Raw genomic sequence first — 15,355 nt, 5'->3', positions numbered from 1 at the left:
GGTTAACCGGCACATCGATTGAGTGATAAACTTTAAGGGTACCAAGTGATTTGCATGGTTACTTCACACCTCGTTTTGTGATCCTCGGTATCCCAGTCACAAAACTTGGAGGGCACACTCGAGATTGAAACATGCCTTTGAAAAGTTCATTGAATCTCAAAGAATCTAGGAATTTCTAAGAACCATTCAAAAAAACCTAATAGTAAAATATTGCGGTTTTCGTGGTGGAAATTGGTGAATCGTCATTCACCTACCTTTCAAATATGATATAGCTTAGATTACGGCATACCTCTTCTAAGTTATATTATATTGTGATTGGATCCTAGCCTTAATATTACATTTGGGTGTTTTATTAAGGACTCTCTTATATCTAAACTAATCTTGTCCTCTCTCCTTCAGATGTCTTTCAACAATGCTTCTGGCTCTAATCCTAATGGCTCCTTTTCCCTTATGAACTTGTGTGGGAAAGTCACCTTTGATGGATCCAACTTTAATGAGTGGATCAGAAACATCAGGATGATTACCCGCTACGAGGACAAAGAATATGTCCTTGACAAGGAGCTTAAGGAGATTAATGAGTCCACTGCAACTCCTCAGGAGATCGCTGAATTTCGGGCACATGAAAGGGATGCTACGAAAGTGGCTTGCATCATGACGGCCACGATGACAGCGGAACTCCAAAAGTCTTATGAAGATTTCTACCCTTATGACATGCACCAAGATTTGATGGAAAGATACCATCAAAGTGCAAGACAAGAGAGGTATGAGATCATCTGCTCCATGATAACAACCATGATGAAGGACGGGGAATCCGTCACGAGCCACATGCAGAAAATGCAAAGGTATGTGGATCGTTTGCTGAAGCTTAGTGTGAACTTCCCGGAGGATCTTGCAATAGATATTATTTTGCATTCCTTACCATCGTGCTATGATCAATTCCGCATGACATATCACATGAACAAGGAAGAAGTCACCCTCAGCAAACTTCAGGGACTTCTCAAGACCGCAGAAACAGGTCTTAAGGGGAAGTCGGTTGCTATCACTCCTACTCAAAACTCTACTCCGGTTTTGGCAATCGGGAAGAATCGAGGGAGGAAGAGAAAGAGCTCTTCTAAGGGTACCAAGGTTCGGACCCTTGATGGCTCTTCTTCAAGTGGAACCAAGAAAGGTTTCGTTACTCCTTCTTCTGACCCAAAAGAGGCTGAATGCTTCTATTGCCATGAAAAAGCTCATTGGAAGCGGAACTGCCCAAAATACCAGCAAGATGTGAAGGATGGGAAAGTTAAACCCAACCATGCAGGTATTTACACTATCATTTCTAATAACTCACCCCATTCTAATTCTTGGGTCCTTGATACCGGGTGTGGTATTCACATTTGTTGTGACTTGCAGGGACTAAGAAGAAGTGAGGATGTGGAGCAAGGAAGGATAAACTTGATCATGGGGAATAGGAAAGTTATACCTGTTACCAAGATTGGAGTTTATACTTTATCGCTAAGTAGTGGGTTTAGTTTAGATTTGAATAAGTGTTGTTATTCGCCAGGAATGGCAAGAAATATTATTTCCTTTCATGCTTTGTACAAACAAGGGTTTACCTTTTCATTTAATAATGAAGTTGGTTCTATAGAAGTTTTCTATAATAATGTCTTTTATTTTAAAGCATTACCTTGTGATGGTGTGTATGAAGCTGTATCTGTTGTAGATAACTTGGGAAATAATGTTTTGTGTATTGATTCTACTAATAATAACTTGGATAAAGCATCATTATGGCATTGTCGTCTTGGACATATAAGCAAGAAACGCATAGGCCAACTCCAAAAAGATGGAGTCTTGGAGTCGTTTGACCTAAAGTCAGATGATAGTTGCGAATCATGCTTACTTGGAAAAATGACAAAGTCACCCTTCACAGGTTCATGTGAGAGGGGTGAAGGTTTGTTGGACCTTATACACACGGATGTGTGTGGACCATTCAAACATGCCACAAGGGATGCTAATCGTTATTATTTGACTTTTACTGATGATTATAGTAGATATGGATATGTCTACTTGATCAAGCATAAGTCAGAGACTTTCGAGAGGTTTAAGGAATTTAAACAGGAAGTCGAGAATCAATTGGGCAGGAACATTAAGATGCTTCGATCCGATCGTGGTGGTGAGTATCTTAGTTCAGAGTTCCTCGACTATCTAAGGGAATGTGGGATAGTCTCACAATTGACACCTCCCAGGACACCACAGTTGAATGGTGTGGCTGAGAGGCGTAATCGAACCTTGTTGGATATGGTTCGTTCCATGATGAGTCGAGCTACGCTACCAATCTCATTCTGGGGGTATGCCTTAGAGACTGCCGCCCATATCCTCAATCTAGTCCCTACAAAGAAAGTTGCCAAAACTCCTCACGAGATGTGGACTGGTAAAGTACCTAAACTAGACCACATCAAGATTTGGGGTTGCGAGGCTTTCGTGAGACGCGAGACTCATGATAAGCTCGAACCTCGAAGCGAGAGGTGTATTTTCATCGGCTACCCACAGCATTCCTTTGGTTACCTCTTCTACAGACCTAGTGACAATGTGGTTTTTGTAGCAAGAAGAGGAGTCTTTCGAGAAAGAGAGTTTATAAGCCAAGGAGACAGTGGGAGGCAAATTGATCTTGAAGAAATTCAAGAATCAAGCGGTGAAGGAACTTCAAACTCTAGCCCTCAACTTGAGGAGGAAACTCCTGTTGAGCAAATTGACAAATCTGTACCTCTGAGACGTTCCACGAGAGTTAGGAGTGCACCTGAGCATTACTATGGGTTCCATATTACTGCAGAAGGTGAGACACTTATTAGTGATGAGACACTAGTAAGTCAAGATGACCCTAACAGCTACGAGGAAGCCATGGCAGGCCCCGAGTCTGCTAAATGGAAAGAGGCTATGGATAGCGAGATACAATCCATGTATGACAATCAAGTTTGGAACTTGGTTGAAAATGTACCAGGTCGTAAGACAGTAGGGTGCAAATGGGTCTTCAAGAAGAAGACCGACATGGATGGTAAAGTACACACTTATAAGGCTAGACTGGTTGCAAAGGGCTTCTCTCAAATTCCTGGAGTGGACTATGATGAGACCTTTTCTCCGGTAGCCAAGATTAAGTCTATTCGGGTTCTGTTAGCCATAGCTGCGTTTCATGATTATGAAATATGGCAGATGGATGTCAAAACCGCTTTCCTTAATGGGAAGTTGGCTGAAGATGTTTACATGAGTCAGCCAGAGGGTTTTGTCAGCAACGAGTACCCTAATAGAGTGTGTAAGCTTGAGAAATCCATTTATGGATTGAAGCAAGCACCTCGCAGATGGAATCTTTGCTTTGATGAAAAGGTCAAGGAATTTGGCTTTTCTAGGAGTGAAGATGAATCTTGTGTGTATGTCAAGGCTAGTGGGAGTATAGTTAGCTTCTTGGTATTGTATGTGGATGACATACTGCTCATAGGAAACGACATTCCAACCCTGCAGGAAGTAAAGTCCTGGCTTGGGAAGTGTTTCACTATGAAGGACCTTGGTGAAGCTGCCTATATTCTAGGGATAAGAATCTTGAGAGATCGGAGTAAAAGACTAATTGGACTTAGTCAGAGTACCTACTTGGATAAGGTGCTGAAGAGATTCAGCATGCAGGACTCCAAGAAAGGAGAGTTACCCATCCAGAGTAACACCAGGTTGAGTAAGACACAAAGCCCTAGCACTGAGGCTGAGATAGCAGAAATGAGTCGAACACCTTATGCTTCGGCTGTAGGATCGATCATGTATGCTATGACGTGTACTCGACCCGATGTAGCTTTTGCCTTGAGCATGGTTAGCAGGTATCAGGCGAACCCTGGCAAGGCACACTGGACTGCGGTAAAGAATATCCTCAAGTACCTACGGAGGACTAAGGACTGGGTCCTTACCCTCGGTGGGAGTGATAACTTGAGAGTTGTAGGGTATAGTGATGCTAGCTTCCAGACTGATAGGGATAATTTCCGCTCTCAGTCGGGCTGGGTCTTTACCCTAAACGGAGGAGCAATTTCTTGGAAGAGTTCCAAGCAAGAGACAGTGGCTGATTCTACTTGTGAATCAGAGTATATTGCAGCTAGTGAAGCAGCAAAGGAAGCAATATGGCTGAAGAACTTCATTGGAGACCTTGGAGTTGTACCAGCTATTAAAGAGCCAATGGAAATTTTCTGTGATAGTGAAAGTGCTGTTGCCTTAGCCAAGGAACCAAGGGATCATGGGAGATCCAGACACATCGACAGAAAATACCATTTCATTAGACATCGGATCGAAGAAGGACTCCTCGTGGCAAAGAGGGTATCATCGGATGAGAACCCAGCAGATCCCCTCACGAAGGGACTGAGTAGGGTTAAGCATCTCCAGCATGCTCGGAGCATAGGGCTGAAGGATGATATAAGTTTTAGTAGTTAGATAACTCAGAAATTTGTAAAGTGTAATTGACATTTGATGATGAATAAAAGGTGTTTTATTTATGAGTAAAGTGTTGCTATCTCTTGTCAATCGTTTACTATATTTCTTTTGCATGTTTTGACTTCCAGAATAATTTTGTTTGGTGTAACATATTATTCAAACCTCCACAGTCGGTCATATGTCGGAAGTAGGTATGAATCAAGACTGTCATGATGGGTTGTAGAGGTCCAAGGTGTTGGACAAGGCTACAACAATCATGAGTGCTCATAAGTTCTGAGCATTGGACTCAACCCACGCTCACTGGAATCACTTCATGGAATTCTATCTCGAGTGATCGTGAGACGGTAATATCATATAAGTCTTCAAACCTAGAGATATGATTTGTTACTTACAAGTTGGTTATGCATTGACTGTACGAAACCGCATTGGTAACTCGATGTTATAAAACGTACTTTTGTGTGTAATTCAATGAGTGGTAGAACAAACATATGAGTCGAAGTTTATCTGTTCCTTCTTGGATTAGAAGCTGATATCTGGGCCCCTCGATGATTTTGTTTTGACCCATGTACCGGGCCCGGTCAGAACTAAGTTGATGTGTTCAATTAAGTTCTATGTCAAACAAATCGGAAATCGGGAAACAAATGCTGGACAATAAGCAAGACTATGTTCCATGTATTTGTCCGGCTGATATCTAGAACGGAGGATTATATGATCACTTATCTTAAATGGCGTACCATCATCTTCTCAAGTTTCGAGAAACCTTGTAAAGAGCTACGATTGCCGGTCGGTTCCTGAAGTACTAGAGATATAGTTATTAGACTTATCCAAGTGGGAGACTGTTGGATAAGGTGTCTAAGTCCATAACTATTTCGGGCATGTACTTGACCCGACCCGGCATGGTCCATTTGGGTTGCATGGCACCATGCAATTGGATAGACTAAATGAGAGAAATAACACTTGGAGATTATTAATATATTATAAGTTCTAATATATTAATAATATTATTTGATTAGTTGATCAAAGAATTAATTTGGAATTAATTAAGTGATCAAAGGATAACTAATTAAATATATGGGTTGATTGTGTAAATCATCCATATCTTGTATAGTGGGCTAAGAGGCTCCATGGATTATCAAGTTGGGTTCTACCCATAGGATGCTCCATGGATGCTCCATGGGAGTTACAAACCCATGGGTCATGAAAATGAAGAGTCATGACACATTAGGGTTTACATGGTGTAACCCTAGATGTGTCAACACTATATAAGAAGCATATTCTCCACCAAAATCGGCACTACTAAGGAAACAAGAGGGCTTGGCCGATTTTTGAGAAGTGTGTTATCTCAAGAATCTTTCCAAGAGCATTTGGTGTTGTGTGAAGCATTTGAGGCATCACACTTGGGGTGCTAGGCTCACAAGGTTTCAAGGAACACAAGCAACAACAAGGTAAGTTATTCTATCTATGATTCAAGTTAAAATTGTTCCCCATGTATGCTAGATAGGAATATAACCTTGGAATTCAACTTTGCATGATAATTAGACAAACATAGATCCAAGGTTATTAGGGTTGCATGTACACTTAGGAAGTGTTAGAATGCTCAAAACCCATCAAGGTTGTGCATTGAAAACCTAATTTTTAGGGTTTGCACCCTATTTAAAGGACCTTAAGTCCTTTCTACCAGACAACCTTGTCACTTTCACGTCTAGAGAGCAAACCCTAAGCAAACAAATTCATATTTTGAGTGTGTATGAGGCTAAAGTGGGTTTTTGGTGCATTTCTTGAAGAATCTTGAAGGTTAAGATGCTTGAATCAAGAAGAAGGTTGTAGATCCGTTATCTGCTTGGCGTTGGCAACCAATCTGAGGTATAAAGCTAATACCTTGACTTTTGATTCCTTAGACAAGTTTCTGGGCATTTTGGTGCAAAATGGGAGTCATTCTCGGGTTTGGGCTTGTCACAAGGATATGGATTTAGATGTAGACTCATCTACGCCCTCTTTGACATAAAGCCTCAAGCTTTATGAAACTTTGGCCCTTCTCCATGCCCTAAAACTCTTCCTAAGCTTAGTATGGTCGATTTTAGCCTCATGAGACCTTGCATGATCGTAAAGTTAGAAACTTTACGTGGTAACTTCACTCTAGGAAGCCAGATCTGGAGTTTGAAGCCATGAACTTGACTGGGATGAGCTGAATGCGAAATAGCTGAAGGAACTCGACGAGTTTCATAGTCAACTCGACGAGTTGGATGAGGGTTTCCCGCTTTCTGGATTGTTCATGAACTCGACGATATAGTAAGATGACTCGACGAGTTGGTTAGGGTTGTTCTGATCTTCTGAATACTACATGGACTCGATGAGTTATTGGGTAACTTGATGAGTTGACTGGGGATTTTGCGACTTTCTGAGTTTTGAAGGAACTCAACGAGTCTATAAGCTGCACTCGCGAGTTGGGTCAACATGGACTTTTGACCTTGACCGTTGACTTTGAGTTTGACCAAGGGTTGACTAGTTTGACTTCTTAGGGTATCTTGGTAATTTGGGTATTTATGGAAGTGGATCATTGGTGGTTGTAGGTGTTGGTGTTTGGAGATGTGTTTCGGGAGTTTGATATTTCAGTTCCTATCGATATTGTGAGGTGAGTTGTCCTCTCTATACTAATAGGGTCGAAGGCACCAATGTCGGCCCTTATTGGATTGTTATCCTAGTTATTACATGATGATATGCCTAGTGACCTATTAGGTCGGTATCCTGGCATATAGGATGATATGTTAGTGACCTGTTAGGTCGGTATCCTGGTATATAGGATGATGCTATGATTAGTGATCGGTTAGATCGGTCTGACTATTTGTACATGCTAAATAGCTTATGATATTATGTGTTGATTGTGTATGTATGGTTGAGTTGAGGCGAAGTTTCTTTGTGCTGAAGGCCAACAAACCCAGGGCGGACCATATAGACTGTAGACCCATTAGGGCATATCAGCTAGGCGGAAGGCCCGGAGAACGGTCCAGACAGGCTCAAGGCCCGGGCGGGCGGACCAGACATGCTGAAGATTTTAGAGTGGGCCAATTAGACTGCAGGCCTGGTAGGGTCAATCCAATCTAACTCTAGACTCTATATGCATGTTGTTTACTTGCTATGATATGGTTATGATTTGTATGTCATTGGTATTTTGGGGCAACTCACTAAACTTCGGGCTAATAGTTTTGGATATTGTTTCAGGTACTTCGGATGATCGTGGGAAGGCGAAGGCGTGATCGTGCACCTCCTCACATTTTTATGATTTGATTTCTGGGATACCCTGATATGAAACATTTTGTAATAAATAATGTTTTTTGAATGCTTCAAAAGGTTTTAAATTTTTATGAATTTTATGGATTTTACAATATATATATATATATATATATATATATATATATATATATATATATATATAAAGTGGTTCATACGGTTGTCAAAATTATGTGGTTTTGGTATAAAAATATGTGGCAATGCATTAGTGGTCTAATATTGGATACCTTGTGTGTTTTAATAAAAAAACATTAACTTTAATAGTTTAGTTGTTAACTTTTCTAACATGATAATTTTACTCTCAAGGGACTATTTCTGCAACCAAAGTATACTGACTATTTAGTCAATTGTTATATATTAATTCTTTTAAGTCAAAATTGCAAAAAATGGTCCTAATGGTTGTCAAAATTATATAGTTTTTGTCCAAAAATGTTTGGTGATACATCAGTGGTCCAATTTTGGATACCTTATGCGTTTTTGGTCCAAAATGTTAACTTTAACAACATGATTGTTATCTTTTTTATAATGGCAACTTGTTAAATTATTTTTTTTTAATTCGTTACTTTATTATTTTAAATCAAAACAACCAAAAAAATCTCATTTAACATCCTCTACTAATTTATTTTAAATATTTTGAAGATAACATACTTTTGACGACACTGTTACGTTGCTTTTTATGCATCATTTTAGCATATTTAGTTTTTATGCCCTAGATTAAAACATGACTATTTTGGTGTATTTATGGACAAAAACCGAGTCTGTAAGGATCGGTCCTATTTGACACTGTTACTGTTACTTCTAAATCATATGTGCATATAGTTTTTATGTCCTAGACTAATAAAAAAGAACATATTAAATATAAAGATAGTAAACAAAAGAATTGTTAAAAGGAAATTTATAATCCAATAAAGTAATATTTATCAATACATAAATATTATATATTAAAAATAATATTTATAAATATATATTAATATAATACAAAATAATTAATCCAATAGAAAAATTAGAAAAAAAAATATTAAAAAGTAGTTAATAATCCAATAAAGTAATATATATTAATGGAAAAACTGCAATAAGTCCTTACATATTGTTCTCATATTCGATTTACTCCTTATATCTTTTTCTTATTAAATTAAGTTCCAAAAACCGGTAATCATATTCAGTTTAATCTTTTTATCCGGCCAACAGGTAATCTAACTTTCAAAATATACATTTTTGGCCTAGATTACAAAATTTATTACAAATATGCTCCAAAATAAATACTTTAGGCCCAGATTTTGAATTTTATTACAAATTTTGTCCAAAATTTACCCTTTTGTCCCAAATTTTAGAATTTTATTATGAATTCATCCTAACTTTAGTTTTATTTTTTTACAACTTCTTTTCTCAAATTTTGATTTCGGTATGTTTTTTCTTTATAAAATTATATTTATTCAAAAAAAAATACATAAAAACTCTTATTTTTTCTATATAAAAACTTTTTTTAAAAAACATTTTTTGTATACGAAATATCTATTTATGAAAATAGGTATTTATTAATTACATAAATATATATAAATCTATTTTTATAAAAAAAAATGTATACAAACACATATTTTACAAAAAAATAATATATGCAAAAACCTATTTAAGTATATACACACACAAATACATATAGGTGTGTATCTATGTTTTTTATAAAATCATGTTTGTATACATTTTATATATAAACATGTTTGAATACAAAGGCATTTATTATAAAATAGGTGTATATATATATATATATATATATATATATATATATATATATATATATATAAATATATATACACGCACACAAATAGGTGTGAATCTACAATTTTTTATAAAATCGTGTTTGTATGTATTTCTTTTATAATACATGTTTATATATAAACATGTTTGAATACACATGCTTTTATTATAAAATAGGTATATATATATATATATATATATATATATATATATATATATATATATATATATATATCTGTTTTTACAAAAGAAATTTATACGTTAACTATGAAATAGATGTCTGTTTACATTTTTTATAAATATGCGTTTTCATATAAATGTATTTATAATAAAGTAGTTATTTGTATACATTTTTTTTGTAAAATACATGTATTTATATATTTTCTTTTTAAAAAACAGATTTCTATAGATTTATGTGCTTACTAAATATCTATTTTATAAATAGGTATTTCGTATACAAAAAAGTTTACTAAAAAGGTTTTTGATATAGAAAATATAAGATTTTTATGTGAAATTTGTTTTTTTTTTTGTATAAATATGAATTTTTTTTAAAGAAAAAACATGTTCGAATCAAAATTTTGAGACAAAAAGTTGTAAAAAAACTAAAGTTAGAACGAATTCATAACAAAACTCTAAAATTTGGACAAAAATGATAAATTTTTGATCAAACTTGTAATAAATTTTAAAATCTAGGCCAAAAGTGTAATGTTTATACCAAATTTGTAATAAATTTTGATTTATGGGACAAAAATGTATTTTTTGAAAGTTGGATGGCCTGTTGACCAGGTAAAAGGGTTAAATTGAATACGATTATGGTTTTTGGGAGTTAATTGAATAAAAAAAGATATAAGGACTAAATTGATTATGAGATCAATATGTAAGGACTTTGTTGCAGTTTTGTCTTTATTAATACATAAATATAATATATAAGGACTAAATTGATTATGAGATCAATATTTAAGGACCTTTGACCACGAAGTGAATGACTAAGCATCACTTGGGTACTGGTATGTAGCCTTTGACCATGAAGTTAATGATTAAGCATTCACTTTGGCATTGGCAGAAGGCTAGGTATGGCTGAAAGCCTGTAAATTTCTAGAAAAATGTTAATTCAGAAATCATTTATTTCTATACCACTTGAGATGAAGTCTTATTGATGTATATCATGTTGAAATTGTTGTATTTCATTGATTGTAAATCTTTGAATCAGATTGTTCGTTGATATGGAAAAGCATGTCATATGATACTCATCTGCCTTTGTTGTTCTTTGTCCCCCTTTGCTTCTGTCATATTGATATGTATATGACATAATGTTAGATTGTAAGGACTAAATTGATTATGAGATCAATATGTAATGACTTTGTTGCAGTTTTGTCTTTATTAATACATAAATATAATATATAAGGACTAAATTGATTATGAGATCAATATTTAAGGACCTTTGACCACGAAGTGAATGACTAAGCATCACTTGGGTACTGGTATGTAGCCTTTGGCCATGAAGTGAATGATTAAGCATTCACTTTGGCATTGGCAGAAGGCTAGGTATGGCTGAAAGCCTGTAAATTTCTAGAAAAATGTTAATTCAGAAATCGTTTATTTCTATACCACTTGAGATGAAGTCTTCTTGATGTATATCATGTTGAAATTGTTGTATTTCATTGATTGTAAATCTTTGAATCAGATTGTTCGTTGATATGGAAAATCATGTCATATGATACTCATCTGCCTTTGTTGTTCTTTGTCCCCCTTTGCTTCTGTCATATTGATATGTATATGACATAACGTTAGATTGTAACTATTATTAAACTCACTAAGCATCACCGCTTACCCCTCTCAGTGTTTAATTATTGCAGGTGATAAGCATCTAGTATAGTTATGTACTGTTAGAAGATGTAGAATAGATAATATTCTAGCTTTTGTATTTAGTGTATAAATTCCTGGGAAGTTATGTAATATATAAAACTTTGTAAAAACCTCGTTAGTCGGTTTGTATCCAGTCTTTTGTAATAAGACCATATATGAAAATATGTTTATGAATATGCATGTAGCATGTCTGGAGTAATAATGTTAAGTATGAAAAAGGTTATTTCAGACATGGTTTCATAGCAGTAGTTTAAGTGAATTGAATACCACTGATTGGTATTTAGACTTAAACTGTCGGAAGTTCAATATATGAACGGATTCATTAGGAGTATATGGATACAAACCATAAGAAAGAATTAAGTGGAGTATTGGATAATGATAAATCTTAATATTTTAAAGTACTAAGGTACTTCAAAATTTTTAGAGCATTAGTTTAAGCGAACTAGGAATTGTAAGGATTTCTAGGCTTAAACTTGAATTGCTAAGTAATGATGGTACGATGTGTTCCTAGCATACTTTAGGTTGAATACCTCACTTGCTATAGTGTGCACTAGCCTATTTTAAGGGAGATGCCTTATATGGTAATATGTGCTAAAAGATAAATGAAATACCCGAAAGCGCGAGCACGACGTGGAGATACGTGGTGTCACTCTGTAGAAGCATCCACGTGTCAATAGAATTGTTTATGTTTCTTCTATTCCATTGGCATGAAACTTTTCGAGGTGATAAGGAGACTTACGATAGCTGACATTGATAAATTCATAAATAAACAGTCAAGGGATATCGTAAAATAAAATCTATCAAGTGATATCGTAAATAGTGTATTAATACCTATAGAGTGGTGTTGTACATTCAAACTATGTTTGATGAAATAATAACACCTTTGGAGGAATGTTGTGTGTTCAAAGTACATTTAGACGAGATGAATGTTTTGGTGTAATCCATGAAGTTATACCACCGCTGACCAGATTGAAGCAGTGATTGCTTACATAGTTAGAAGAGCTGAAGATGGTGATAAATACTTCGACAATATCGAAATTGATGTTGTGCAAGATTTAGAAGAATTCAATGAAGATTAAAGGAAAGGCTAACAAAGTTTTCAGAATCAATAGGCCAAGACCTTGCCTAACATTGTGATATAGTATGCAGTTCGAGTAGTATGGTAAGAACTTATATAACCCTATACAAGATGCTAAGACTTAATATTTAATAATATCGAGTAACAGTTGACTTCTATCACATCCTTATAAAAGTTCGATAGTATGTTAAGCCGACTTTAACATACATGATTAGGATGGTTGTGAAAGGTTGAATTACTTACTAGTCAGAGTAAGGTAGAGGATATAGTTGAAGAATATATACACTCATAGTATTGTATGAGATGAGATGTTGCTGTTAGGAATGACAGATAACCAAGTCGAAGCTAGTAGAACATGTTGAGATGCAGTTAAAATGTAGACTTCATAGGATAGACTCCTATGAGGTAGATTTAAATACACCCATGAGAAGAAAATTTTCTCATATAAAGGAATGACGATGTCATGAAAGGATAATGAAATGAATAAATGTGCATGGTGACTTGCATGAGTTAGAAGATGATAGAGATAGTTGGAGACCGTTTATCTCCACACTACTAGGGTAAATTCTGGTATAGTGTATCTTGTAGAGTAGACACAACTCGAGAAAGAATTTATATGAAGAATTTGGAAGTGAAATTCCAATCGGCCTAAGAAAAATATTAGGATATGCTAGATCGAGCTTATGCATAAAAGAATTCTAGAAGGTGAATTTAAGAAATCCAAGATATGTTTGATGGAAATGTGAAATCCCTAGTTGAGTCTAGGAGAAACTGTTGTATGTACTTGTTTGAACACAAAGGTGTGAAAAGTTGTTTTGTGAAAACTTTTGAATGGTAACTTGGAAAACTACGAGACAATACTCTGGATGAGTATGAGTAGGTGTGAATAGTAATAGAGGCCTATACTATTAGAAGCACAGGACTCACACTTGGATCAGGGAAAGTCACAAGGTTACCAAGAAGCTAGTAATTGATTCCGTTTTTGTTCAAGTATGTCATTACATTCGTTTTGGTGATGACTAAGAAAATGATTTTCGTTCAAACCTTAGTGGTCATAAAGAATCGAGTCCGACTAATATAAATCTGCGAAGTGAATTGATTGGTTTAGAGAGCCATGTCTTGTGTAGTGACGAAACTTTAGTCGGAAGATTGAAGAAGGAGAAGGTCGATATAGTCAATAGAAGTATAACAGTCTTCATTAAAGGATTAAGCAACCATTAGCTAGAAATGCTACTAGTTATGAAGATATTATATCACATTAGAACCTAAAGGAAGATTTCTTCTATGATAGCGTTTGACTAATAGAAATAAGAGTATGGTTCGTTGTCTGTCTTTTGCGTTATGAAATCAAAGGTCATTAGAATATGACCATTCGAATTGTTGTTGTAGCAAAAGTGAAGACCTTATCTTGGTGGAGTCTATAAATCAAATTTAAGAAGGAGCAAGACTCTGTAATGAGAATTAAGTTTTTAACTCGGAGATTAGGACCGAAAGCCCAATAGAGAATGAAGAGCGAGTGCAGGTTTGAGCACCACCATCAATTAAGAAGTTTGAAGAGTTTGACAATCGTTTAGCTAAAGGTCGTACATTTCAGATTACCATAGAAGAGGCACACAAGGACCCGAATGTTGTGACTGATTCATTTCTCGTCAAATCTAGACCCGCTCACATCTTATTTGATTCTGATGCCTCAGATTCTTTTGTGTCTCATGAAATTGCGCATTCTTTTCAAATTGCTTGTTATACATTCGCCCAATCATTTCATGTAGATACCGCGGGAAGTGTAACATTACTTGCTGATAAAGTCTATAGAGATTGTGTAATAGAAATTGAAGGTTATAGTTTTCTTGCTAACCTGATTCCTATTTCCTTGCCCAACTTTGAAATTATTCTCGGCATGAATATGTTGTCAAAGAACTGCACAAAACCCTTGTGTTACGAAAAGATGGTACACATCCCTATCGAAGGGAATGATTCTATTTTATCTTATCGGTAAACAAAGACTTAAAATCTTGAAAATAATCTCTTTCCTAAAAAATTGTAAACTTATATCAAAGGGGTATTCTACTTATCTAGTCTATACAGTTTATATCTTAAAAGAAGGGAAGAAAACTGTAAATGATGTTCCTATTGTTAATAAATATCATGATGTTTTCCCCGATGGTTTGCCTGGACTTCCCCTGGATATGCAAATAGAATTCTGAACTGACTTTATGTCTAGTGCTGCTCCAATTGCCAAAGACTACTAGACAGAATGATAGCATTTGGGTAATTGTTGAACGACTGACTAAGAATGCAAATTTTCTTATCATGTGTGAAACAGCCCCAATGAATAAATACATGCAAGTATACTTGGACGAAACTGTTGCGAGACATGGTGTGTTGTTAAAGATTACTTCTAATCGTGATAGTAGCTTCACTTCTCATTCTTGGGCAAGTATGCAATATGAATTGGGATCTCATGTTGCTCTCAGCACAACTTATTATCTCCAGACAGATGGTTAGATGGAGAGAACAATTCAAATAGTAGAAAATATACTGAAGGTATATGAAGCACTATATGGGCGTAAATGTCGTACTCCATTATATTGGCGTGTTGTAGGAAAAAGTCCTTGGTGGTCCTGAAATGATTCAAGATACCATTGACAAGATTCAAATTGTACGAGAAAGAATGAAAGCGGCCCGGGATCGATAGAAGTCCTATGCAGAAAAGAGAAGACGACCTATAGAATTCCAGGTGAGTGAATTCGTAATGCTGAAGGTATCTCCATGGAAATGACATTATGCGATTTGGGAAGAAAGGAAAATTTAGTCCTAAATTTGTTAAACTTTTCAAAATCGTCTAGAGAATTGGTAAGCAAGCATATCGTTTGGAATTGTCGGAAGATTTGGAAGTATTCATGATATGTTTCATGTAAGTTATCTGCGTAAATG

This window comes from Lactuca serriola, chromosome 9, assembly GCF_051521515.1.
Source record: "Lactuca serriola cultivar US96UC23 chromosome 9, Lser_US96UC23_V15, whole genome shotgun sequence".
NCBI lineage: Eukaryota > Viridiplantae > Streptophyta > Magnoliopsida > Asterales > Asteraceae > Lactuca > Lactuca serriola.
Note: the sequence above shows the minus strand (reverse complement) of the source record.